The sequence below is a fragment of the Lissotriton vulgaris genome, unplaced genomic scaffold, assembly GCF_964263255.1.
Source record: "Lissotriton vulgaris unplaced genomic scaffold, aLisVul1.2 SCAFFOLD_2577, whole genome shotgun sequence".
Lineage (NCBI taxonomy): Eukaryota > Metazoa > Chordata > Amphibia > Caudata > Salamandridae > Lissotriton > Lissotriton vulgaris.
In genome coordinates, this window is record NW_028250136.1 from 15,861 (window position 1) to 40,345 (window position 24,485).

Below are 24,485 nucleotides of genomic sequence, written 5' to 3' on the forward strand. Positions count from 1 at the left end.
TCCTGTGGCATGTGGAGGTGAGACATGACCTCCATGTGCCACAGGAATATTGTGGCATATGGAGGATATTGTGTTTGTGACATGACTCACTTGCATTTTGTGTTTACTTTGCCATGTATAGCTGCCTCAGGATTTTAAGTGTGGACAAAGATAAGGTCCACCTGTCATCATTGACTCAGCACTCTTTTAGCACTGTGATACATTAATGAGACTTGGGGCTCAGGTGAAGTTGGTTGAGTAAGTGCAGACCGTGACCTATGGGTACTAGACTAACGGTTGTATGACGTTTCAACGCATGCTTTTACAACGCATGCCATTATGACGCAACTTTTACAACGACTTGCGTTGGGGGGCGCTGGATAGTGAATGGTTTAATTTACTATTCCAACTCCAGTCCCTGTGGATAGTAGGGAAGGTGTTGGATAGTAATTAAACTATTCCCTATCCTAGAGCACCCTCCAGCGCATTTTGTTGTAATGACTTGCGTTGTAACAGTTGTGTCGTAATGGTAGTGCGTTGTAAAAGTTGCGTTGTAAAGGATGTTTCCCAGACTAACTCGGCAACCTGGATGGGGCTGTAGTGCTTGGTGTAGACCTATGTCTTTCCACAATAGTATTGCACTATTGTGCAACACACATCAGGGAAGGATGAGTGTGCACAATGATTTAGGTGAGCATAGAACCCTACCTAGATACCACCCAATTTAAATCTGCATTTGAAGCACAGATTGAGGATGACAGTCGTGTGCTCTGTGAGACCTCTGGGTCAGTTTGATTGTGCTATCTTCTACCTTTGTTAAAATAGGTCAGTGGGGTGAGGAGATGAAGAGGCTTTATGCACCATCTCCTCCAGCGAAAGTCATTGCTATTATTTTTAAGGGTGATTTTATTTGATCTATTTCTAATTCTGCGAATAAACATGCAGTCCAGGTGGGCATTTGCAATGGTCACGTTGCAATACAAAAAACAGAAGAGGGACCCTGAAACCTAAACCAGATGGAGGGAAGGGGAACAACCCACCAGGGCAAAGTAAGTACCAAACAACATGAAAAGGGGAGTCCCCAGTTATAAAAAGGACAGGAAAGTTCCAAATATAAATCAAACCACCCACAAAACAGCTGAATATTTTTCTAATTTTTATTTTTATTTTTATTCGCATGACGATATATCACATTTAATTAGTAAATCACAATCCAAAATTCATTTAGTCATCTTATATATAAAATGTCATTTTGTCTGGTTAACATACATAAAGAAGCAGAACATCAGCCAAGGGACACAAAAAAATCGCGCACAATTCACTCATTCATTCAATCAACCACTGACTCATTCCCAAACAGTGCAAACATTCAAACTCGAACAAAACAACATTTTATCAGGCGTGCAAGAGAAGCGCTGACGCGCGCCTCGGAACGAAGGCAATTGAGAATTCCTTCATCAGGGCGCATAAATAGGATTACATAATCAGCACTGTCTTTAATGATCCGAAGTATATGAAGACCCAATTTAAAATGTGTCCTAATCTTAGTCAGGGCTGGCGAAGCATACCTGTGGGCGAAAAAAATATAATATATACATGATAGTACACTGATATTTCATAGGTAAGATTCATAGGTCACAAATATAAGCAAGGCAGTGTGCACTCACGCATTCTTACAGACATGCACTCACACCCTTTGTGATAGGACAAGATAGAGTAGAATCTCAATCAGTACCTTATAAACCTTAGAATAGAAGCAGTATCGCTGTGTCCGAAGCCATCACCAAACGAAATAAAAAAATCCCAAAAAAAGAATCAAGAGCATAAAGAGAAATAGAAGGAAGAAAAATATTTAAAGATAAAGACATACCAATGAGTACGTGTAAGGGGACTCCCTACAAGACTTGAAGGAGAATATACAAGCAGGGAGGACCGCGAAGCACCGTGGTATAAAAAGTAAGGGATGCCGGTCATCAGATTCCGCAACTAAAAAATACACAGGAGATGATCCATTTGTGACCAAGAATTCGATTTCTTCAATAAAACTTATTTCAAAATTCCCGGTTCTATATGGACTGCCTAAAATGCACAAGAGTCTCATGTCTCCTCCATATAGACCAATTGTGTCCACTATTGCATCACTAACGGAACCCTTGTCCAAATTTGTGGACGCCTGCCTGTCACCTATCATTTGTCGCCTCCCTGCCTATGTTCGAGATACAGGCCACCTTATCACCAAGATGATTGAAGGCCTGGATTTCAACATTCACACGGATATACTAGTCTCAATGGATATTGAGGCATTATATACAAACATCCCGCAGGAAGGCGCACTAGAGACTGTTAAGAAGATGCTTGATGGTTCAGATTGTCCATCTGAGAAGCTATTTATTTTGGAATGCCTAGCCATTGTGCTCAAAGAAAATTACTTTGAGTTCAATAAAGTCATCTACCAGCAAGTGCTGGGCATCAGTATGGGTGCAACTTGCGCTCCGAATGTGGCGAATGCCTATATGGGCGCCTTCGAAGAAAGGTTCATTTACAACAAAATTGCCCCATTTTTGCAACCATATGTCACCCTATTCCCTGGTAAAAAGATGACTAGCAGTTGGTGGCTGACGAAGGATGGAACTGTCATCTGTTGCACCAGGGAGGGCAGCATACTTATGTGTGAAACATAGGTTGCACATTGGCGGTACGCCATCAATGACAATTGTCATAATGTGATCTCTGCTTGGTTGGCTGTAGTTCCATGTGTGAAGTCGATGGTTCCTAGTACATGGGGAAACCAAGAAATGACCTCCTGTTGCGGTGGCTATTGCATGGTCATTAACTGTGGAACTCAACCGGCAATGCACCTCAATACCTGGTGCAAGCTCCAGGAATTGCCTGCATGTGAGATGGCAGCTTTGGCACCTTGGGTACAGAGGAAACAGCATCTCGGTGTGTGTCTCCTTTCTCCTCCTCAAGTGGTTGCTCTTCAGGTGTGAGGGCCGTGCAACAAATACAGAGACCGACTTGGTAGAAAAGTAATTGTGCCTGCAGCGGGTTTTGTTGTGCTGATGATCTCAATGTGGTTGGTTGCTTGATGTGGCGCAGTTTGTGAGTGGTCTAGTGCAAGTGTTGTTAGTGAGGCCCCATTCCCTTGGATTGGTGGATTTCTGCAGATCTTAAAGTATCCTTTTTCAGATGGATTTTTTAAAATGTGTGTTTATTTAAGTGATGTACTGTGCGTGGTTGGGCTCTGCTTGTTGTGTTCATATGAGCTCAAGCGTCTTTATTTGTGATTGCTGATCCATGTTCCCAGTCGCAGCATTATTGTCTTTTTTCGTTTGTTTGTTTTTTAAACTATTTTTCTGTTTTTTGAATGTATGCCTACTGTGTGAGTACATTTTATATTTTATTGTGGGTGTTTTTATCTTTTCCCAAATGATTAATTACGTAAGAACTTAACTTTTCTGATAAATGGTGATAAAGAAGTTTTAATATGAACTTTTGCTGTCAGGCAGATACTGTCTTTATTGAAAGCCGTTAAGCTGGCTCAGCTGTTGCATGTAAATTCCCTTTTTGTCTGGTTTAAAACTTCATCTTCATCTACCGACGATCTGTCGAAGATTGCTCCTTATTCACATTCGTTTTCGGTTTTGTTATCCCTCAGACTATGATCTCCGTTTTGTTCCCTCCAGCAGGTTTATTGATGTTTAAGCCAGAGAGGATGTATTCTGATACAGCGGATTTCACTGCAAAGCTTTACGGCCCTTGGAGGCGCTTCATGTCTACTTGCCTTTGCTGATTTACACTTTTTGTTTTTACAGCAATTTAAAGGCCTTACTGTTCCAGTCCTTCAGCACTCTGTTATCCCGGATGTTTTGCTAGTCCCAGTCATTGGTCCAAGGTTTGTCGTCTTTACAGTTTGTTATAATTAACATTCAGCAGTAATTACGTTTTCTGAACGTATTGAAATTATCTAGGGGATGCAGGGAAGGATTTCACAAACTATGTGGCTTGATGGTTACTTTCAGAACCTGACACCCCCCCCCCCCCATAAGTGCCTGAAATACATACCTCATTACATACATTGCCTGCAGACACATTAAAATGTATCTTTATGTATTGTAAGGATTCCGATGGTAAGGAATACCAACTTTAATGCAGGGGGGATATTCTCCCTACCAAAACGTTGTGGTTCTTTTCCTGTTACAAGCATGTTTCTACTTGACACACTTATAACAAGAACAAGCATTGCCAATTGTTTCCCATCTGTCCATTCTTCTGTCCTTCCAGCCATTCACCTGGCAAACTTGTCACACTTCCATCCAGGTTGCTTCCAACCATCCATGCTTCCACTATCTAGTCATTCTTTTATCCTTCTCGTCCCTTTTTCCTTCTACCGTCCATTCTTTCCCCTGTCTATTTACCCATCTTTTTTCTTCTCTACTTTCCTTATCCTTTTCACATGCTCATCATTTTTCTGTGTTACTGTTTTTTCCTATTTTAGTAATTTTATTTCTGTGTTTCCTTCACTGTACATTCCAGCCCACATCCCATGTGAATAGTATGTCCATACAGCGTTAATTATAGCAGTCTGCAGATGGAAGCAACCCGTGAGTAGCCAATTATAGTTTTGGTAGATCCAAGTTCTCTACGCCATCAGCAGCCCCGACCTAAGCTGCTAGAGCGGGTTGTTCCTTAACTTTGATCCGCTCCCATAAGGCTTCGTCAGTGTTCATCTGTGAATATGGAGCTCATTAAAAAAACATGCTGCAGCAATGTCTTGTATGATAAAGAATTTAATGTGTGATGATTCCTTGCACTATTAAGAAGTAAAAGAGTTCCTCAAGCAGAATGACGCACCAAACAGACTGTAGCAAAAGATACCTAAGGTCTAAAAATGCATCACTAGTCACGTGCAATTATTACAAGTGACTAGTGCTGCCTCTGACTGACCTCTTGAACTGAGGCTGAGAGAGAACAAATGATGCTGACATAGAGCTCCATCAGCAGTCTGTGCTCACTCCCCCCCCTTCCATATTCTTGGAAGGAGAAAGGACCACGAAGGCTGAATATCACAGTGCGAGAGACCTGTCACGCGCTGCTCTCTTCCCTGCCTGTCACGCGCTGCTCTCTTCCCCGCCTGTCACGCGCTGCGCTCATCTCCTGCCTGTCACGCGCTGCGTTCATCCCCTGCCTGTCACGCGCTGCGTTCATCCCCTGCCTGTCACGCGCTGAGCTCACCCCCTGCCTGTCACGCGCTTCGCTCACCCCCTGCCTGTCTCGCGCTGCGCTCATTCCCTGCCTGTCACGCTCTGCTCTCAGCCCCCGCTCTTTACAACTTTGGACTTCATGCTGCTGGGCACCTAGAGCAGTGGGAAACAGGCCCTAGGCTGTGTGGGGTGCATTTTCTCAACCTCTCCCTATCCAGGTGTTACAGAAGGCCTGCGGGAACAGGCCAAAGCTATTGCAAGGCCTCTTGTGCTTCTACACCCTCTTCACAGGGTGTGACTTTACACCAGCCCCCTGGTTGAAGCACCCTCTATAGTCCCTGGCTCTCGTTCACTGTTTTTCCAGCATTCACGATGCCCTCCTAAATGTACCAATTATAATTACTTAGGGCTCTCGGTGTTATGTATTTCTTTTTAGGTCTCGCCTATTCCATTCCCCAAGGAATGAATATGCGAGTCTAATGCAGCTAAACCACTACTTAAACTCAAGGCTCTCAAAAGGCTCTCCAAAAGCGGATTTTTAACAGTTCACGAGAATCACGTGACCACAAGCTCCTCGTGCACGAGCTCGCATTCCATCATCAAAGGCAGCCCAACCTCCCTCACACAAGCTTCTCCCAGCAGGCAGCCCGTCCCCCTCCCTCTCCATATGGTCGCTCGAGTTGCCCACCCCCTCCCTCTCCAGCGCCTGCCTTCTCTCTGCCCACGCATCGCAACTTGTTTAAATTTCAGCTCCTTGAGATTTTTCGCCTTAAAGTGCTTTGGGTCCAAACTACCCACTCACCCTCTTTGTCATTCACATTACTTGCGGGCTACTCTTTTATTTAATACACAGACTTGCTCTTCACTACACCTTTCACGGCCGCAGGCCGTGACTTGCATTTCTACTCTCCTCAGCCCATGTAGACACCACACCATGACTCGCATTCTTGAAGGCAATCTCCGCCCCCCTGGTGTTTCTGGCTTTTCTCGAGAGCTTCAAAGGCTTCACGGCCGCCAGGCCGTGCAAATCACTTCATCTCAATGTGCTTGTTCATCTATGTGCACTGAATTGTGGCTTCATTCATACTAGTCATGCCTTACTCCCCAGTTGCGAGAGTAATTCACCCAAACTTTACTCATTCAGCCGTTATCCCGTAACAGCAGTCAACATGTGTCTGTCCTCCATTAGGATTCCAATCTTTCGGCCAGTGTCCCTCATCTGCAACTTAACTGTGCCGAGCCCCCATTATCCTCTACCCACCCTTGACAAGCTTACTTCTTCAAGGGTCGGTGTTGCCTTATCACGTGGGGTTTATAAATGAGCCTCGCCGCATTAAGAACCAATCCAGAAATACAAAATTTCTTTAAAAATGTATAAATAAATCAAAACAAAAGATAACCCTTTATAATGTCGATAGCTCATATCGTCATCTCCTATTTCCTTCTGACTATTTGCCAGCGTGGACTCGCCTGAGCCGTATGGGGAGCAGCAGCCTTTGATGTGCCGGCCGGCCATGCAGTGAATAATTCAGGGAGGAGAAATGCCATCTGGTGCTTTGTGCTCGGCCTCAGGCCGGCATTTCTCCTCCCCTAATTATTCACTGCATGGCCGGCCGGCACATCAAAGGCTGCTGCTCCCCATGCTATGTCGTCACTTTCCTCTGCCTTTAACTGTGCTAGCAAAGATGTCACCATACGGCCTCTGAGGCTGGCTGCTTCACCCCGTTGGGTTGCCCAGAAGTAGCAGACTGTCTCACAAGTGACTGAGTCTCTCCCAGCCTTATTCTGCCAATGTCACTCACTCTACCCGAATATTACCAGCCCTTCAGGAGCACCAAATTGACTCACGAGTTACCGACTCTGTCCCAGCCCTACCAGCCCTTTAGAAACACCCTCTCGCCCAAGTCACTGACTCTGCCCCAATATTACCGGCTCATTTGAAGAATCAAGCTGTCTCACGAATGACCAACTCTGTCCCAGCCCTATCGGCCCTTCAGAAGCACACTGTTTACCAAGTTAATAAATCTGCCCCAATATTTCTGGCCCTTCATCCACCCGCCAACTCCACCATCCAACTCCACCATCCAACTCCACCCTCCAACGCCACCCTCCAAATCCACCCTCCACATCCACCCTCCAAATCCACCCTCCAAATCCAACTCCACACTCCACCCTCCAACTACAACTCCACCCTCCAACTACAACTCCGCCCTCCAACTACAACTCCACCATCCAAATCCAAATACACCCTCCAACTCCACCCTCCAAATCCACCTTCCAAATCCACCTTCCAACTCCAGCCTACAACTACACCGCCTCCTTCTCTAACGCCTTGTTCTCTTCTCTTCTCCTGTGCTGATCTGCTGCTCTCTTCCACCCGCCTCCTTCTTTAACTTCCTGGTCTGTTCTCCCATGCTGATCTGCAGCCCTCTTCCACCCGCCCCCTTCTCCAACTCCCTGTTCTCTTCTCCCGTGCTGATCTGCTGTTCCCTTTCACCGCCTCCTTCTCTAACTCCCTGTTCTCTTCTCCTGTGCTGATCTGCTGCTCTCTTCCACCCGCCTCCTTCTTTAACTCCCTGTTCTCTTCTGCTGTGCTGATCTGCTGCTCTCTTCCACATACATCCTTCTCTAACCACTCACACACACACACACACACACACATACAACCACACACACAACCACACAAACACACACAACCACACCACACACACAATCTCACACCCAACCACACCCAACCACACCCAACCACACCCAACCCCACACCCAACCCCACACCCAACCCCACACCCAACCCCACACCCAACCCCACACCCAACCCCACACCCAACCCCACACCCAACCCCACACCCAACCCCACACCCAACCCCACACCCAACCCCACACCCAACCACACACACAACCACACATACAACCACACACAACCACAACCACACACCCAACCGCACACCCAACCACACACCCAACCACACAACCACACACCCAACCACACAACCACACACACACAATCTCACACACAATCTCACACCCAACCACACACACAACCACACACCCAACCACACACCCAACCACACACCCAACCACACACACAACCACTCACACATACAACCACTCACACATACAACCACTCACACATACAACCACTCACACATACAACCACTCACACATACAACCACTCACACATACAACCACTCACACAACTACATACACAACCACACACACAACCACACACACACAAACACACACATCTGTCGCCCTCACTCTATCTATTCCCCTCACTCTATCTATCGCACTCACTCTATCTCTCTATTGCCCTCACTATCTAACAATCTATCGCCCTCACTCACTCTATCGCCCTCACTCTATCGCCCTCACTCTATCTATCGCCCTCACTCTATCTATCGCCCTCACTCTATCTATCGCCCTCACTCAATCTATCGCCCTCACTCTGTCTATCTATCGCCCTCACTCTGTCTATCGCCCTCACTCTGTCTATCTATCTATCGCCCTCACTCTGTCTATCTATCTATCGCTATCTATCTATCGCACCACCACAGCATCACTCAGGGGCACCACAACATCACTCAGGGGCACCACAACATCACTGAACGCCACCGCATCACTCATCGCCACCACAACATCCCTCTGCGCCACCACATCATCAATCAGTGCAACCATTCAACAACAACTAGTTCAAATATGTTCTCTCAATGTTTAAATCTTTATTACAAATGTCACAAAAAGACGTTAATATTTCACTTCTGTTCTTGGATTTTCGTCACAATAAAATACACTGAACATAATCTTCACAAAAGGTAATTACAAAAGTTTAAGCTATTGCCATTCTAAATTACAATAATTGTTATTTAAGTATTATTTAAAAAAATTAAAAGCCATTGTTATTTGTAATATCAATACATCTAAGTCACATAAATACAAAACATGTTGCATTACAAATGCTATGTCACATTTGCAAAAGTTAAAAGTATTGGCATTGTAAATGACAAAGCTATTAATTTCGCTATTTTCAAAACCAACACATAAATATAAAATGTGTCATTTACAAGACCAATAGCTTAAACTTTCCTAATGTGAGACCTATTGCATTACAAATGCTTGTTTTGACATTTCCTTCTGTATCCATCCTTATTTATTTTTCATCTGTGTTTATCCATAATTATTTTGTGATTATTGGAAAAAGGGAAGCTGCGATATATTTCCAAGTTTTGTTTTAACCAACAAATATTTACCCATGTTTGAACTTTCAACTCGTTTTAGCCAATTCAGTAAAATACAGTCACCTGAAGTCATTTTCATTACAGAACAGCATTAACAGCTGTACTGCTGCAGCTATTTAAGGTTCATTAGCAAATATGTTTTCTTTTTTTAACTCCCCTACCAGTCAGTCTGCACAGCTATTGCTATAGCTTGCATGATTGACTGTAGTGTGAATTGTCCAGAAGAAAACACATTTTCTGTGTATTTTGTATTTCAAAATATATTTAGACAGGAAGATAGATGGTTTTCTGTCTGTATTTATCTACAGTAATCAAATCAAAAATAATCAAAAATAACTTTATTCGGTTTTTGTTGTTTACAAAACCATAAAAATACAGTTTAAAAGCATTTTTCTTTTTGCATCTCATAAAAAAGATTCCATAAGTTAAAAGCTACTATATGATAAAATTAGATTAAAAGAAACACCTTATGATTTATGCAATAGACTAGTTCTAAAGGAACTTCATTTCGTATTTCATAGAAATACTTAAAATCCTAAACAGAAGGATAGTACTCTATTCCAAATTTAATCTGTGACGAACAATAAACTTTAAAAATGTAATTATGATCTTTGTTAAACATTCCTCCTCCAAAAACTGTAAAGATAACAATGCGGGATGGCATCTCCTAATTACCATGTGTTTTAATACCGGAATAAGCCAGGACTTTCTATGTTCACAGTAGAATTTACAGAATAAAATTGTGTGAATAGTAGTCTGGGTAGAGAGATCGTCACATAGACAAGGTAGTAAGGCTGTTGACCAGTCATTTCTTTTCAGAAAGGTGACCAGTCGGTGGAAGAAATGTAGTCTAACCGAATCATCAGAAATCTCTCATAACTAGTGGTATTAAAAGTTAAATAGGGTTGAATAGAGAATGTGGTTTGTATAGCCAAGTTATGCACAATAGATGGTTTGCTGATCTCTTTGGCCAATCGCAATTCGTCTAAGTGTCCTAAGCACCGCGCCTGGAATGCTTTTCTGGATATCTCAAGGATTGAGGTGGGTGAATGGAAATATTTTCCCAGGCCTAGGTCGTGCAAAAAGGCTTTAATATAACGTAACCACCCAATCTTGTTAGCGTTTTCCAGGGAAATACAATCCAAGATAAACCCTTGAGAGAAAGTGGTTCTGTCTGATGTCCATATACGATGCCACAGGAGGATTGGTTGTATTTTGACAATATCAGCCAGATAAGAGAGGCCCAGTTCCAAGTGACATGAATACGTCGCTGTACCCAGAGGAACTGCAAGAAGATACCTCAGAAACCTGTTTTCAACCATTTGTAGGGCATCTATATTTTCATAGCCCCACACGCCTGCTCCGTATGTCGCTACAGATAAACATTTTGCCTCGTATATCGCTACTAATTCAACTGGGGGCCTTCTTCCCAGCCTTCGTGCAAAATTTACCAGAGCAGAGGTAGCTCTCATGAAGAGGAGTTTTCTGGACTCTATAGCCAGTTTCCAAGTAATTTTATGGTCTATAGTAATCCCTAAGTATAGGTATTTTTCAGTACACTCAAGCTTTTCATTTTTCAAAAAGATACCCTATGTTCTTTTCTGACTGGATCCTGAGGACATAACAAAGGTCTTTATAATGTTGATGTTTAAGTCCATGTCGACCAATTTTAAATCCCCCCACTAATTCTGCCTTCGATACTCTAAGTACATCTGATACTCATAATAAGTTCATGAGATGCACTACTTAAGAGTCTACTAGACCCGAACCCAGACTTACTAAAATTTTCCTTCTATCTGGTTTTCCGGGCTTTTTAGATACCCCTGGCTCACTACTGCATCAACCTTGGGTAAGAACCTCCTGGTGGAGGCTGCATAACCTGATCGACCTGATGATTATGCACGCACGTGATTAGATAGTGGAGAATCAAGATATACCGCTAAGTTACCACCACACCCATCACGTTCATGAGGGTCTTTTAATTGGAACACCCAACTTTCTTCCTGCATACCGAAGGTTGTGCAGGACTAGTGATCCTTCCCCATTTGATTAGCATAAGTCCAGGTTAGCCATAAAGGAACAGCATCTGTCAAGGGCCCGTTGCAATTCCACAGGGGTACGGGCCAGTATCACTGCGTCGTTGGCGTAGAGCAGGGCGGGAATTGGGCGATTATTTATGATCGGGAGGTCCTGACACCCTTTGACCATGTCCCGCTGTTGGCCATTGGTATAGAGTGTAAAGAGGAAGGGTGCCGAACACTGCCCTGTCTCACCCCTCTCTCCACGCCGAACGATGCAGTTAACTCTCCATTTACGCCGTACCTCACTCTGGCTGTAGCCTTTAAGTATAGTTCACGCAAATTTTTTTTTATAGAACTGACCAAAGTTTTGGTGACTGGCACAATCAAAGGCGACCGACGAGTCGACATACACCATATGGAGGGCCCGCCTATCGCGCTAACATACTTGCCTTACAACAGGGTAAAATTAGGAGCTTGTTCGGTAGTCCCTAGCCCCTCTCGAAACCCAAACTGTAGGTCAGATAAAATCCCGTTGTCGTCTGCCCACTGCTGGAGGCGTTCAAGGATGACTCGGTCCGTCACTTTACCTAAGGAATCCAGCAGTGAGATTGGTCGGTAACAGGATGTTTTTTGACGGTCCCCTTTTTTGAAACTAGGTACTAAGATCGACTTTGACCATGACTCCAAGAGCCCTACAGTACTTGATGCCTGCAGGACCCTGGTTAAAATCGGAGTCCACAGGTCAGGATTAGATTTTAAAAAGTCAATTGGGACCCCGTCCGGGCGTGGGGCCTTCCCATTTTTACTGGCCTTTAATGCCAGATCTACTTTGTTGTGGGTTATTTCGAGGTCTATAGGGTATACAGTAGACTGATGCTCAGGGAGAGTTTTTACTTGTCCATACTCTGGATCATTTCCCCTTGCAAATATCTTGCTAAAATGCTCCACCCAAGCCCCTTCATCTATGGCCACATCAATTTTGGGGGAGTCTCTGATCGGAAAGGAAGAGAGATTTAAAAACGGCCCAAAAAGCAGAGCTATTTTTTAGGGTACAGCTTTTAAGGAGTTGGTTCCAGAGATCATGTTTCAGTTCTGCTTTTCTATCTTTTATGGCGAGGTTGTACTCTCTTCTGAGGGATGCAATTTTTTGGGCGTCCCTTTCTATTTTTTGTAGGTCAATTTTCAATTTAGAATGAGCAGTTGTGCATCTATTACTGAACCAGCCTTTCTTATTGGGTCTGATGTTTTTTGATTTAATAAAGAGTGCTTCTTTTATTGTTTTTATGACCACCATGAAGTTAATCAATACTTCCTCATCGGATGTGGCCATAGCTAAACCGTTTTGGATGGCCATATAAGCTTTTTTTACTAAAGTTGTGTTTACAGCTACTGGGTCAGCTTTCTCCCATTTAAGTGAAAACCCCATTTATTCTATCTAATGTTAATCTATTGAAACAAAGATGAAATCTATTGTACTAGGTCTTCCTCTTCTGTTAAAAGTGGGGGCAATAGCAATTGAAGAATTATTCATCTTGTTAGCCAGACCCAAGTCTAGATCAAATGGAGTGTTGTATAGGGCATTCCCTATTGCGGAATGGGAAGAATGGATTATCGGGCTATCATTTTCATCTATTATACCACAGATGTTTTGATCGCTATGTTTGCATAAACGCTATAGTTATGACCTCTATTGCTGTGCGCTGTATTAAAAGATGGATCTGTTGTATTATGGCCAATAATTCTCCCTCAGGCAAATTATTGAAGAAATTTACTATAAGGAATGAGTCGGCTTTATTCAAGCAGAGACTTAGTACTTGATAGTTAGCATCAAGTTTTACCGTAGTTATTTCTACTGCCTCTATCAAGTTGAAAACCTAGACGGATAAACCGCCTTTTGCTCTGCGGGAGGGTGAAGGTTGTGCAGGGGAAAAATATGATTTATACCCTTCTATGTGAATTGCTGTGGTGGACCAAGTCTCTTGAAAGCATAGGATATTGAAATTTTGAGTAAAGCTAAGCCAGATATCATTTTTTGCCTTCGAACGATGTCTGGGAATGTTCCAATAAAGTATTGTAATTGAAGGCTTGTCTTTAACTACTTCAAGGGGCGTTGGCTGAATGATGGAGTCTACACAGTCGTTAGCTTTAGAAATTCCCTCAACGTCGTGAATCCGGTGTCATGTTTTCTTGGGTGACAGAGGGGGGATATAAATCGGATTCACTTGTGTTGAAGATTGGCAATTGTTCAGAGGAGATGTTAAAGAATTCATGAGGGAGTGATTTCCGGTTTTTAGGGGATGAATTCCCTTTTGACCCCAAAGTAAGGGGAATCTGTCAATCGAGTTCGTCCAAGCCCGAGAAAACCTCAAATCTATTTTGTATTGGGATATTATATGGATAGTGATAGATTCATGGATTTCTGCCCTTCCCTGAAACTCCAAGGGACCCCTTTGTCGGGGGATAGAAAAAGCCTAATGGAAGAATGTTTATTTCATCTCTTACTATCCCCAGACTCCCACTCTGTTGCAATACGCTGTTTACCAGCTGAGGGGATCGAAAAGTCAAAACGATTGAGTCACCCACAAAAAGATCCCCTCGAGAGCCCACACTTTTGACTCTTCTTGCCATTTTAAATTCTCCAAACAGGTGGTCCGTTAGGCCCGTTTTCTTGCCCAACCAGTATAGGAATTTATTCCTCAATGTTTCCCATCCTTCCGCTGCCAAAGGTTCTTTCTTTGGTACATTATCCAGCACTATAATGTACGGAGTGGCGGATGGAGGGAGGTCAAGATGGTCATTTGGGGCCAGAATTACCCTATCCGGGTTGGTGTTTCTATCGGGGTTTTTTACAAAGTTAGGGGATGAATCTCGGGAAATAAGACCAGATGGGTCAGTTACGGTCTTCATAGAAACAGAATCCCCCCTTCTAGATGTACGTTTTTCCGGGAAGGGATTGACCGGGTTAGCTAGATGTCCTTTCGGTGTGGGATCTGATGAGGTCGTAAAGATGGAGAGCGTAGATGGTAAATGCTCCCCATCCCTAGTATTTGAGGGGACGTTATTTTTTGACTCGTAGGGTCCATGTTTAGAAATCTTGCCAGGATTAGAAGAACCTGCTTCAAGTAAAAGTGATCGTGATTTTGTGATTGGTTCGTTTTTACCATTAGCTAAGTGTTCTTCAATAGATGTTAATCTCAGGTCCATCGGATCTAACCTGACTCTGAGATAAAGATCCAACCTCTCTATTAATATCGCTAAGTTCTTTGGTTCTGTACTCTGGACATCAGATGGTTTCCTGGGCCTTGTCCTATCTTTTGTTAGTGTTTTTTTTGGCTTCTTTTTTTATTAGCGTTGTACAAGGTGTTAACTTTCAGCGGTGTGGTTTCAAGGCAGATTATGGAATCTGTTTGTATCGGGTTATTATGAACTACGGGATTTTGTGGAGATGAGGGGGACCGTTGCTTCTTTTGGGGAGGTTGTGGTGCTTGGTCTGGGTCATTCAACACGATGTTATCAGTAATATGTTGAAATACACCAGTTTGCAGGCTTTTTTATCATTTTAGTCTGCCCTAGGGAGACTGAAGCCTCCGATTGAGCCACGTCATCACTTGATCGGGATGAGCTTGCTTCAAGAGATTCCACTACTGAGCTGATTTGTTTGTCTAGCGCCCCCATTGCTCCAGTAAGATAGCTCAATAAGGTTTGTTGTTTCTCAACATGGGCCCTTTTTCCTGTGTTGAGGTTTTGGCTCGGTAGTTTTCTCTTCCCCATAGTAGCTTCAAGTAAGACAGGTAATTAAGGAATCGGAGATTTCTTCAAAATAAAAAGAGTAGAAGGCAACAAATTATAATCAAATATTACTCAGAAACAGATATTTCGATCGATTCCTACAAATGAAAATTCAGTGAGTTGCACAGTGTTTAGCAATTTCTCCTGTGAAAAGTCTCATATGGGGAAGGATATTTTAAGCGGTCTTCATACTTTGGCGAACCTGGGCAAAAATAGTTATGGGTGATGGTAAAGATAGCACTATTCAGTGAATATAAGTCAGTTCGAGAGTCCCGTTGGCTTTATAATCTTACCGATACGGCATAGTTGGAAAACCAGGCGAAAGAAAAAGGGCCCAGCCCAGCCTCATCCAGGCACAGACTGGCAAGGACGGGCCGCGGGAGCCCGCAATGAAATTTAAAGCCCCAGAGTCTCAAGGAGGATCTTCTCGCCTGTCGCGAGACCGCGCTGCCCTGTGGGAGTTGAAGTCCGGGCAGTGCGCGGTCCGCGATTTAGGCAGGAGTTGAGGTCACTGAAGGCGGCACTGGAAGGAGCAGAAACTCCCACACGGAGGCTGGCCTGCGACGTGGTAGTAGGTAGGAAAACACTTTGGCCGGCAGGTCGGAAGGGCATCCCTGCAGTAATCAGTATCAATCAATCAATCAGGAGTTTGTTAAAGCGCGACTACTCACCCGTAAGGGTCTCAAGGCGCTAGGAGTGGGGGGGGGGGGTGCAGGTTCCATTCCATCAAGGAGGGGGTCTGTCGAAGAGCCAGGTTTTGAGGTTTCTTGCGAAGATGGGGAGCGATGTTGTCTGTCTGAGGTGGAGCGGAAGGGCGTTCCATGCTTTGGCCGCGAGGAAGGAGAAGGAGCGGCCTCCCAGTCTGGTCTTTCTGGTGCGGGGGACCACGGCGTAGGAAAGCTGGGCTTGATCGTAGGGTCCTTTGGGGTGCGTGGAATTTGAGTCGGCTGTTCAGGTATGCTGGTCCGGTGCTGTGGAGGGCCTTGTGTGCGTGGGTGAGCATCTTAAAGGTGATCAGGTTAATCAGTAAAAACTACGAGCCTTCATAATAAAGAATCAAAAGCTCTCTTAGTACATACAAATATTATTACAAGTGCTCTCTGTATTCTGTACTCGTATAAAGGTACTCCGCTTTGTGCCTCTGGATAACAACGAAACACACCAGTGAAATGCAGTAACCTTACAAAGTACACTTGTGGGTTCTTTCTCCCATGCACGATACATGGGGGAGCCCACTCTGTATATAATTAAGAAAGGAAGTGGCCATCCACAAATGTGATGTGCGCCCCTTTGATTTTTGCAGCCCTTCATCCTTTCTAATATTAGTATTTTTATATCTGTAATGAAAAAGCAAGTAAACAGCCATCCTGAATCCTGATACCAACGGAATAGAGAAAATCATACTTTTGTTTCTTCTGCTCTTGTAGAGCACATTGTTGCTTTGTAGCTAGGCTCACTTTTAGAATGCCCGCATCTAAATTCGCAATACATACATACAGCATTAATAGAAGGACAATCAATGTATAAAAAATTACTTGTAAAGAATTCCTAAATCCTCTGTAGGTTTATAGGCTAACCCAATGGATATACTCCTCTGTAACCCACCATATCCTCGTTACATAAAGACGGATACTGATTAAAAGAAAAATCATGCACATCTAGTGACTGACGAAAGCGTGCTTTCTAAATTAAGGACAGTTAACTTGGCTTTGCCATGATTTTAGGTGGCAAGTAAGACACCTCTGCCTTTGTGCAATCCCAGAATTCTGCCATACTGGCTTGAGAGGTATTTGTTTGTGGCTGCTAGTACAATTGCTCATTCCATTGTGGATGTTGAACGCACTCCACTTTCTTTTAACACTACCACTGTTGTATGCACATCACTTACCTCTGGATGTTACAGAGGCAAAGGCCATTCATGCATATCCAGCAGCCATGTATAGGATTCCATTCAGTGGTATCTAACACAGTGGTACAGTCTGACCACTTTAGTCAATGCCATTTTCAAGATGGATGAGATTATTTTTATGTAATTATTAGAGTATTTGTGTGTAATGTATGTTTATTGCATACAACACACACAAACTTTTTTGCAATAAGATTACCCATTGCATATGAATTTGTAGCCTGAAAGAAAATGTTAGGAAATATAGTAAACACCCACATCAATTAAAAGTCTGCTATGCATTTTTCTGATTTTAGACAATTGGAAATAATTCCATTAACACAGTGCTTTTTCTTGGTGTGGCTAAAGTTGCATTTGGTTCTGCAGAACGTGTGATCATCCCTGTGGCTTTGACTGATATTGGATTTCTCTCTTGCGTTTCTAATTTCAGGAGGACCTTAGAACAGCATCCTTTGCAGGTTATTGTTGGAACCCAGTGTGGGAATGCGGTGCTAAGAGGAGCCCATGTATATGCCCCAGGGATTGTGGCAGCCTCCAAATGTAAGTAATCAATGATGACACAAGTTTACCTATGATTTCTATATACATTATGGTTGATGCCGCGGTCTATAATCATTGATGTACCAGCTATGTAGGTGTTTAGGAGGGGACAGGTGTCTCTTTAGCTTGGGGGAAGGAGAAAAGGGATACAGTGGTATTGTTGGGGACTATCATGAAGTGAGTGAAAGAACAGAGAGGGTGACCCTGGAGGAGTGAGCCTCTTGCAGTATTCCTGTCAAGAGATTATCAAGGTATCAATGCGTGTTTTAGTTGGATCATAGGAAATTTTGTAGAAGGAGATTAAATCGACGTGGTGCATGAGGTGATGAAGGAGCAGAGCCTGCATATGCTTTCTCCCCTCTGATTTACTATAGCCTTATAGCCCGCCGTAGAGGGCTATACCAGCTATTAAAGGCCCTCTCCAGCGTTAAAGGCCCCGAGCCGAAGGCGAGGGCCTTTAACAAGGGAGAGGGACTTTAATAGCGGTATAGCCCATCTACGAAGGGCTATAAGGCTATTAGAACATTCTGCCACTAGAAGACAGAATGTTCTAACAAAAAGAACAAAGCCTTTTGGGAGCGTGAGGGGATTGGAATCCCCTCAGGTTCCCTGAAGCCTTTGTTGACAGCCAGAGCTGTGAACAAAGAACCATTGGAATGTTGGAGCTCCAGGCTTATACCAGCCATTATAAGCCCGGAGCACCCCATTGTTTTCAATGGAGCTCCCAACATTCCAATGTTCTAATATATTATATGCCCTCCCTGTGGCACCTAAGTAGTCCTGGCCTGATGTTTCCACTGCTAAGGAATCCCTCTTTGGTCCCAGTACAATAAATCAACACCTGTACCATGTCAGACACTCTCAGGCAATTTCCTTTTAAGAGCTTTGGTGAGGTGGTTGTGCAAATCGAGAGTATGTACTTCACAGCAAAGTCCTTATTGTTATAGACTCAATTAAGTACAGGCTATCATCTTACTGTGTTCATAGTACACTTTTGACATTCAAAGCCAATGGAGGCCACTGAAAAAAAGACGCTGATTGGTAGCGATGTTTGGAGATCCTGTCTAGAACAGAGTGTCTTTTTTTTCTTTTGGAATTTTATTGTCACTATGATTCAAGCCCAATTATAGCAGGACAATTAAAATGCATAGAACGGTTTCCAATGCCTGCCGAGTAGAGTTGTGCGAGGATGTTTAATGAGTCCATTGCACATCCAGGGCACAACCTCCTGAGACTTAATTGTAGTCATATAGTGTCATGGAAGGCGATAATGCTTTTACTGCAGCAGCCTGAAGGATCATCCTTTTAGGTGTAACCCAGTAATCTGTTGTGCATGGGCTCTGCACTTTCATGATGGTAATGAAGTGCTGCTGTCAAGTTTCACAGCCAGTGTTACTTCACAGGTGGAAGGAGAATGTCCAGCTAGCCAGATCCCTCAATCATGGCAAGCATGGTTCCATGCTCAGTTGGCAATTCTCAGTCTCGAATTCCTATGTCCGGGTTCCAATTCCATATAAAGGGGATCTTTTTGATTAAGAGTATGTCAAAGATCTCCGATATAGCCTCCATTGTACTTCTTACTGTTGACCCACGAAATCTGCGAACTTAACTCCAGTATCTTTCTATTAAACATGGCTCAGACTGAAAAACAAGACCAGTTTCCAAAACCAGCTATAGCAGCTCGATCGCCCATTTCTGTAACTGCGCCAGTTACTGTTGTACAGCCGTGGTACTATTTGATTTTAGACCATCCACATTTTCCTACGGACAGAAAGGATGCTTAGTGATACTTTACTTGTTTACTGCAAGGCATAAAATAATCTCTATATATACTTCAGCCTGATCTGCACAATGACCACATTGTTTTATTCTCCAATTAGACTTTGTCGTTTTCCTCCTTCTCCCCCCCCCCCCACCCCTCCCCCACCCTCCTCCTCCCCCACCCTCCACCTCCCCCACCCAGCTCCTGATCTTACTTCTCTCCACGCTTTCTGGCTATTTTAAAGCAGGCAGTTGATTGGGCTTTAGCTGTGTTCTCCATTTTCACTCCTCTGAGGAATGTGGAAATAGAACCTGCGTTTGTCGAGAGGACTGCTCCTCTTCACCTGCGCCCAAGCACTCTTGAGGGAGCAACTTTGAGTAATATGTGCTTTAATCTTGCCACGGATTTGGGTGGAAGAGTGGCTAAGGGAAGAGAGCAGAAAACTGGGAAAAGGAGACGAACACATAAGAGAGGGGACTAGAAGAAGGGGAGGATGAAAATGTGTGGTGATGTTAATGCAAAGTGAGAAGGTGGAAAATCAATAAGGGGTGTAGCGTGGATCCAAATCGAGGGACAAGGTAAAGATGTACAGTGGGAAACAGGAGAAGTATGTGAAGGGGGAGAGGATGAGAAGTAACAGCAGAAAAAATATGAAATGAAGGAGATGGGGTGGGTGGGAGAGGGTGCGAGAGGGGACAAGCATACCACTTAGTGTGCTTGAACTGAGGGCAGTCCATCTGTCCCTACAGTCTTTTTTTTATGCAAAGAAGTTTCTTTGACTATGTTCTAATATATACCCTCAATAGGACTAATTTTATCACAGCAAGCAAATAGGACCATGGCCCAGGGTGTCGGAGAAAGAGCTAAGAACCACAATGACTTCTCTCTGCTGGAGTGCTGCATTGGCGCCAGCCCTACCCTGCTCCCTCACCATCAACAGGGCTCCTCCACAATATCTGATGAGGGAATAGAGGGTGCCCATCACTTGGAGCTGTGTGAGGAGCACCAACCTCACCTCTGTAAGAGCACATGCAGCGACTGCGCCCGCGGCCTACCCACAGGGCCAGGAAGACACCCGTTGCACAGTAAAATGCAAAGGACAGCGGCCCTTCTGGGCTGCCCGGACCACATTGAAGATGCAGTGTGAGCTCTACCTTCATGGTAGACTCAGCACAGCCACCTCTGCCTACCTAGATGATCAAAGAGACTGTTTTGGCTGCAACAGCATGGGGGCAGGACCTGCACATATGGATGCTGCTAGCGACATTGCAGCAGATCCCCGTCGAGGCCCTTTGTGACACATGCACTGCACCACTGTGCCTAGCCAGCAACTGCAGCTATGCATCCCTGCGCCTGCCTTTTGATCAGCACCCAGCAGGGGGACTGCAGCCTCTTGGCGCGACCCTGTAAACTTGGACCTAGAGGATGCAGCGGTCTGTCTGTGCAACAGCACTAGAGGCCCACTTGCATCGACAATTGCCCCTAATCCCAACCTATCTGAATGTCCTGAGGAATGGCACAGACCAAGGCATACAGAGCCCGCATGCATGGGCAGTGTGTAGGGATACAGACTCTGGTATGGGACATAGGAGAGACATTACTGACGACTACTATGTGATTAATGCAAGGGGCTGCCATCTGCTAACCTTCACTACGAGTCAGCCATGGGCATAACTAGATGGCAGTTATGTACCCATTGGCTACGAGGATGCCCTGGCCTTAGGAGACACACCTGCAATTGTGAAAGGGTAAGGAGCAGTAGCGGGCCTGCATCGCCAAATGCAATGCAGGGCGGGCAACGAAATTCGTTTTTATAGATTTAAATGTCTACCTGCTTTAATCCATATGCCAGTGTTTACTACCCTCCACCCTACCCCTCTCCCGCCCCACGTCACCGCCTGACAGCACACCCTATACGGGCCGCTACTGGTAAGGAGATTTGTTCTAGGTCTCCATGGGTGCTATATACCACTCCCTCTCAGCAGGAGTGCTGCCATGGTAATTTACTGACTGCACCCTTAGTCTTTGCTGTTGACCACAGCTAACCTTTACCCTTCAAGTGGCTGGACCCTCTTGATAGTCAACAGCCCGATGCCTGCAGGATCCTCTCCTCTCTCGCATTGAACTGCATTGAAAGGTCATACTACCAAACACTATGTTGGAAGAGAAAAGTAGCTATATTCCCCCCCCACCCCATGAATGGGCTCACTCCCCATACAGGACATGAATAATGAAGCAGGCTCCACCTTGGTGAAGTCACAGAGAACTATGCCTCAGTCGGTACAGTCAATGCAACTAACTCAGCACCACATGTGATTTCACATCACAAAGCTTTGGCCTGCCAGCTCCTGTTCTTTGAGGTGGTCAGCTATACCAAACCACCCTCAATGTCACCTACCCTGACCTTACTAGACCACACCATGGAGAGGCTCCCTAAAGAAAAATCAGCCATCGGGCCACTCTCACCAATGTGGACGCAAAATGGGCAAACTCACACCTAAAGTGAAGTCTAAGAGACTGGTGGTATCTACTGTTCACACTTGCTTGAATAAAGTGGACAAATTACTTGATGGGGTGGTAACCCAATATGATTGCATGTCGAACTGGGGGTGTGACATAGAGCTCCTCTGACATAAAGTCACTGACCTCGAATAATGGGCGAGAAGAGATCACTTTGACATCTATGGAGTCGCAGAGGGAGAAGAATAAGACATTATGCTTGTTACATTATGAGTACCAGCAAGTTTACTGGTTCAATCTTAATCTGCAGCACACTCAAATGTGGCCTAGCTGATCATAGCATGTCCTCTTTGTCACAAACACCTCCTGGCCATCCTACTGAACCATTACACCAAGATGGTCACAGCAGACTACTCTGCAACCACTAATACTAAGCAGAAGAGATTTCTTGCTCTTTGCCCCAGACTAACAAATTAGAACACTAAGTATGGTCTCCTCGATCCTGCACACATGCTGGTGACTGAACTGCAAGCAAACGTATTCTAAGACCTTGGAGGCGTAGGGATGTTCCTTGATAGCCTGGAGGATTGCACCATGAACAGCACAACCTCCAGAGCCACTGTGTCCTCCTCTCAGGCTGATCCCATCCCACAGTGGAAATCACCTGGATACCAACCCAGACATTAGGAGCTAGATGGTGTGATACAGCGCGAATCAGATTGCATGGGCTTGCACTGGGTGGTCGAGGGCATCCACAAGGAGTGATGGGGATAAATTGTGGTCCTTTCTGAAGCAAGAATTGGGGGTATGAGACGACAGAGCAGAGAACTAACCATGCCTGCCTACTGACTTCCAGTTGTGCCTGCTTTATGTACCATGGTGGGCCCTCACCTGCCCCCCCCCCCAAAGCTAGTTGCTCTTTATCACTGCACTGCATGCATATACTCCTCCCTTCCCACTTCTGGGTTTGCTTTAGTGCCATGCAGTTACTCCCCCAGCCAGGATGGTCAGCACACGAACTGCTCCTCATTATAACTCCAGCAGGCAGCTGGTTGCCCTACCACTATCCCAGTTGCCAAATGCCTTTTGGAGATACTACATACAAAGGGGTTGGCCGGAGGGGGTCTGGACTTTGTGGAGGGTTGGTGCATGCCCTGGTTCCCAGCATTGTCCCCCATTATGGTTAATAGACATTTTAATTGAATTAATCAATTTTGGTTTGATTAACTGGTATTGGTCTCACTGGAAGCCAAGAAGGCCAAGGTGCTGCCACACGACCTCTGCCTGAAATGTAGTGCCGGTAATTGATTGTAACCTGTATCACTTATGTTGGTCCTGCCCAGCTTTGGCCGGCTATTGGTAGGATGTTCTGGCGGGGACAATATTTGCAGAGATTCCATGTGGCATCTTACCAGGTCAGGTGCCCAGTTTATGTGCAGAATCTATGATAGTACGGAAGCTCAGGTGGACAGGGTGGATGTGTCCCATAAGCTTTCTGGGCCGGTAGGCGAAAAAGGACTACAGCAGTGTGAAAACATTGGGTCTACACCAATTGTAGGAGGACTTTCAAGCATATGCTCTGCTGTTTTCGTGGAGTGGGGAAAGGGAAGTACTGTTACTGCACAGAGGCACGTGAGCTGAAATTCGAATAATACCTGAGACACAACTAGTAAGTGCAGTTTAATAGAATATATGGAGATTAACCAGTGGTGTACCTCTTTGCTGTTAACTATGTTTCCCTACACGTTAAGGAGATCAATTAGTGTGTGCCTCTTTGAGATTCAGACACTGCAATTGAATGGTTTTGGAGCTAGTTTCTTTCAGAGTCAAATCCAAAGTTGTTTTATAAGTTGCATAATGTATTTCTCATTATATCCGTTAGACAATTTGTTGTCCACTCTGAGAGGTCATCCACTGTGTGACATTTCACAGGATTACACGCACCACGTTTATCATAAGTAGAGCTTCATCAAGGGTAAAATATTGTTTTTATGATGAATTGATCAAACGCGACGTCGAGATAGGTAACTGCTATTTGAAACCATCTACCGTAAAAGTACTGGGATCCGATGGAGTCTTTCGACAGCAACTCTGCTCAAGAGTAGCATTGAGACCTCTGTCAGATTGTTTGCTCTTTATTGCTGCAAAGTTCAAAATGTTTCCTCCGTTCATGCATCTGAAGCGAGAATGGTTACGTTTTCTGTAAATGCATTAACGCTATTAGTGAATTAAGAGGATTTAAGCTTTTGGGTTTGCATGTTTCACAGTTGCCAGGTACATTCATTTGACACTTGTCTTCTGGCGATTGTGCCATTGAAATACAGGATGGGCATACTTTTTTTTTTGTCTCAGCCTGGCGTTGATTTAACTTGCACGTGTGGGTGGCAGTATAGGGATCTCTTTGGCTTTGAGGTTACGTATGATAGATGCGTATTGATTATGCGTTGCGTTGTCTTGCGATGGGCTTATTCTAGTGTTGTAAATGGAGGTAGATATCTTGCTCTGAGTTATGTCATTTGTAATTGGGGGAAGTGTGCGACTACCCTGTTTCTCAAATATATCCAATTTTGTGACTGGACCATTGTAGTA

General features: G+C 44.4%; 1 protein-coding gene across 2 annotated transcripts in view; it reads left to right on the plus strand.

The window, feature by feature from the left end:
* The first annotated feature begins 3,792 nt into the window (after nt 1-3,792).
* The window catches only part of LOC147663345 (tRNA (cytosine(72)-C(5))-methyltransferase NSUN6-like), a 103,443-nt gene continuing 82,750 nt past the window's right edge, over nt 3,793-24,485 (plus strand). The window contains exons 1-2 of one of the 2 annotated variants that reach the window (XM_086950507.1): nt 3,793-3,874; nt 17,565-17,674. The gene's annotated coding sequence lies outside the window, so the exon portion shown is untranslated. Of the gene's footprint in view, nt 3,875-17,564; nt 17,675-24,485 lie in introns of those variants that run through there. The other variant, XM_086950506.1, reaches the window with a different exon arrangement.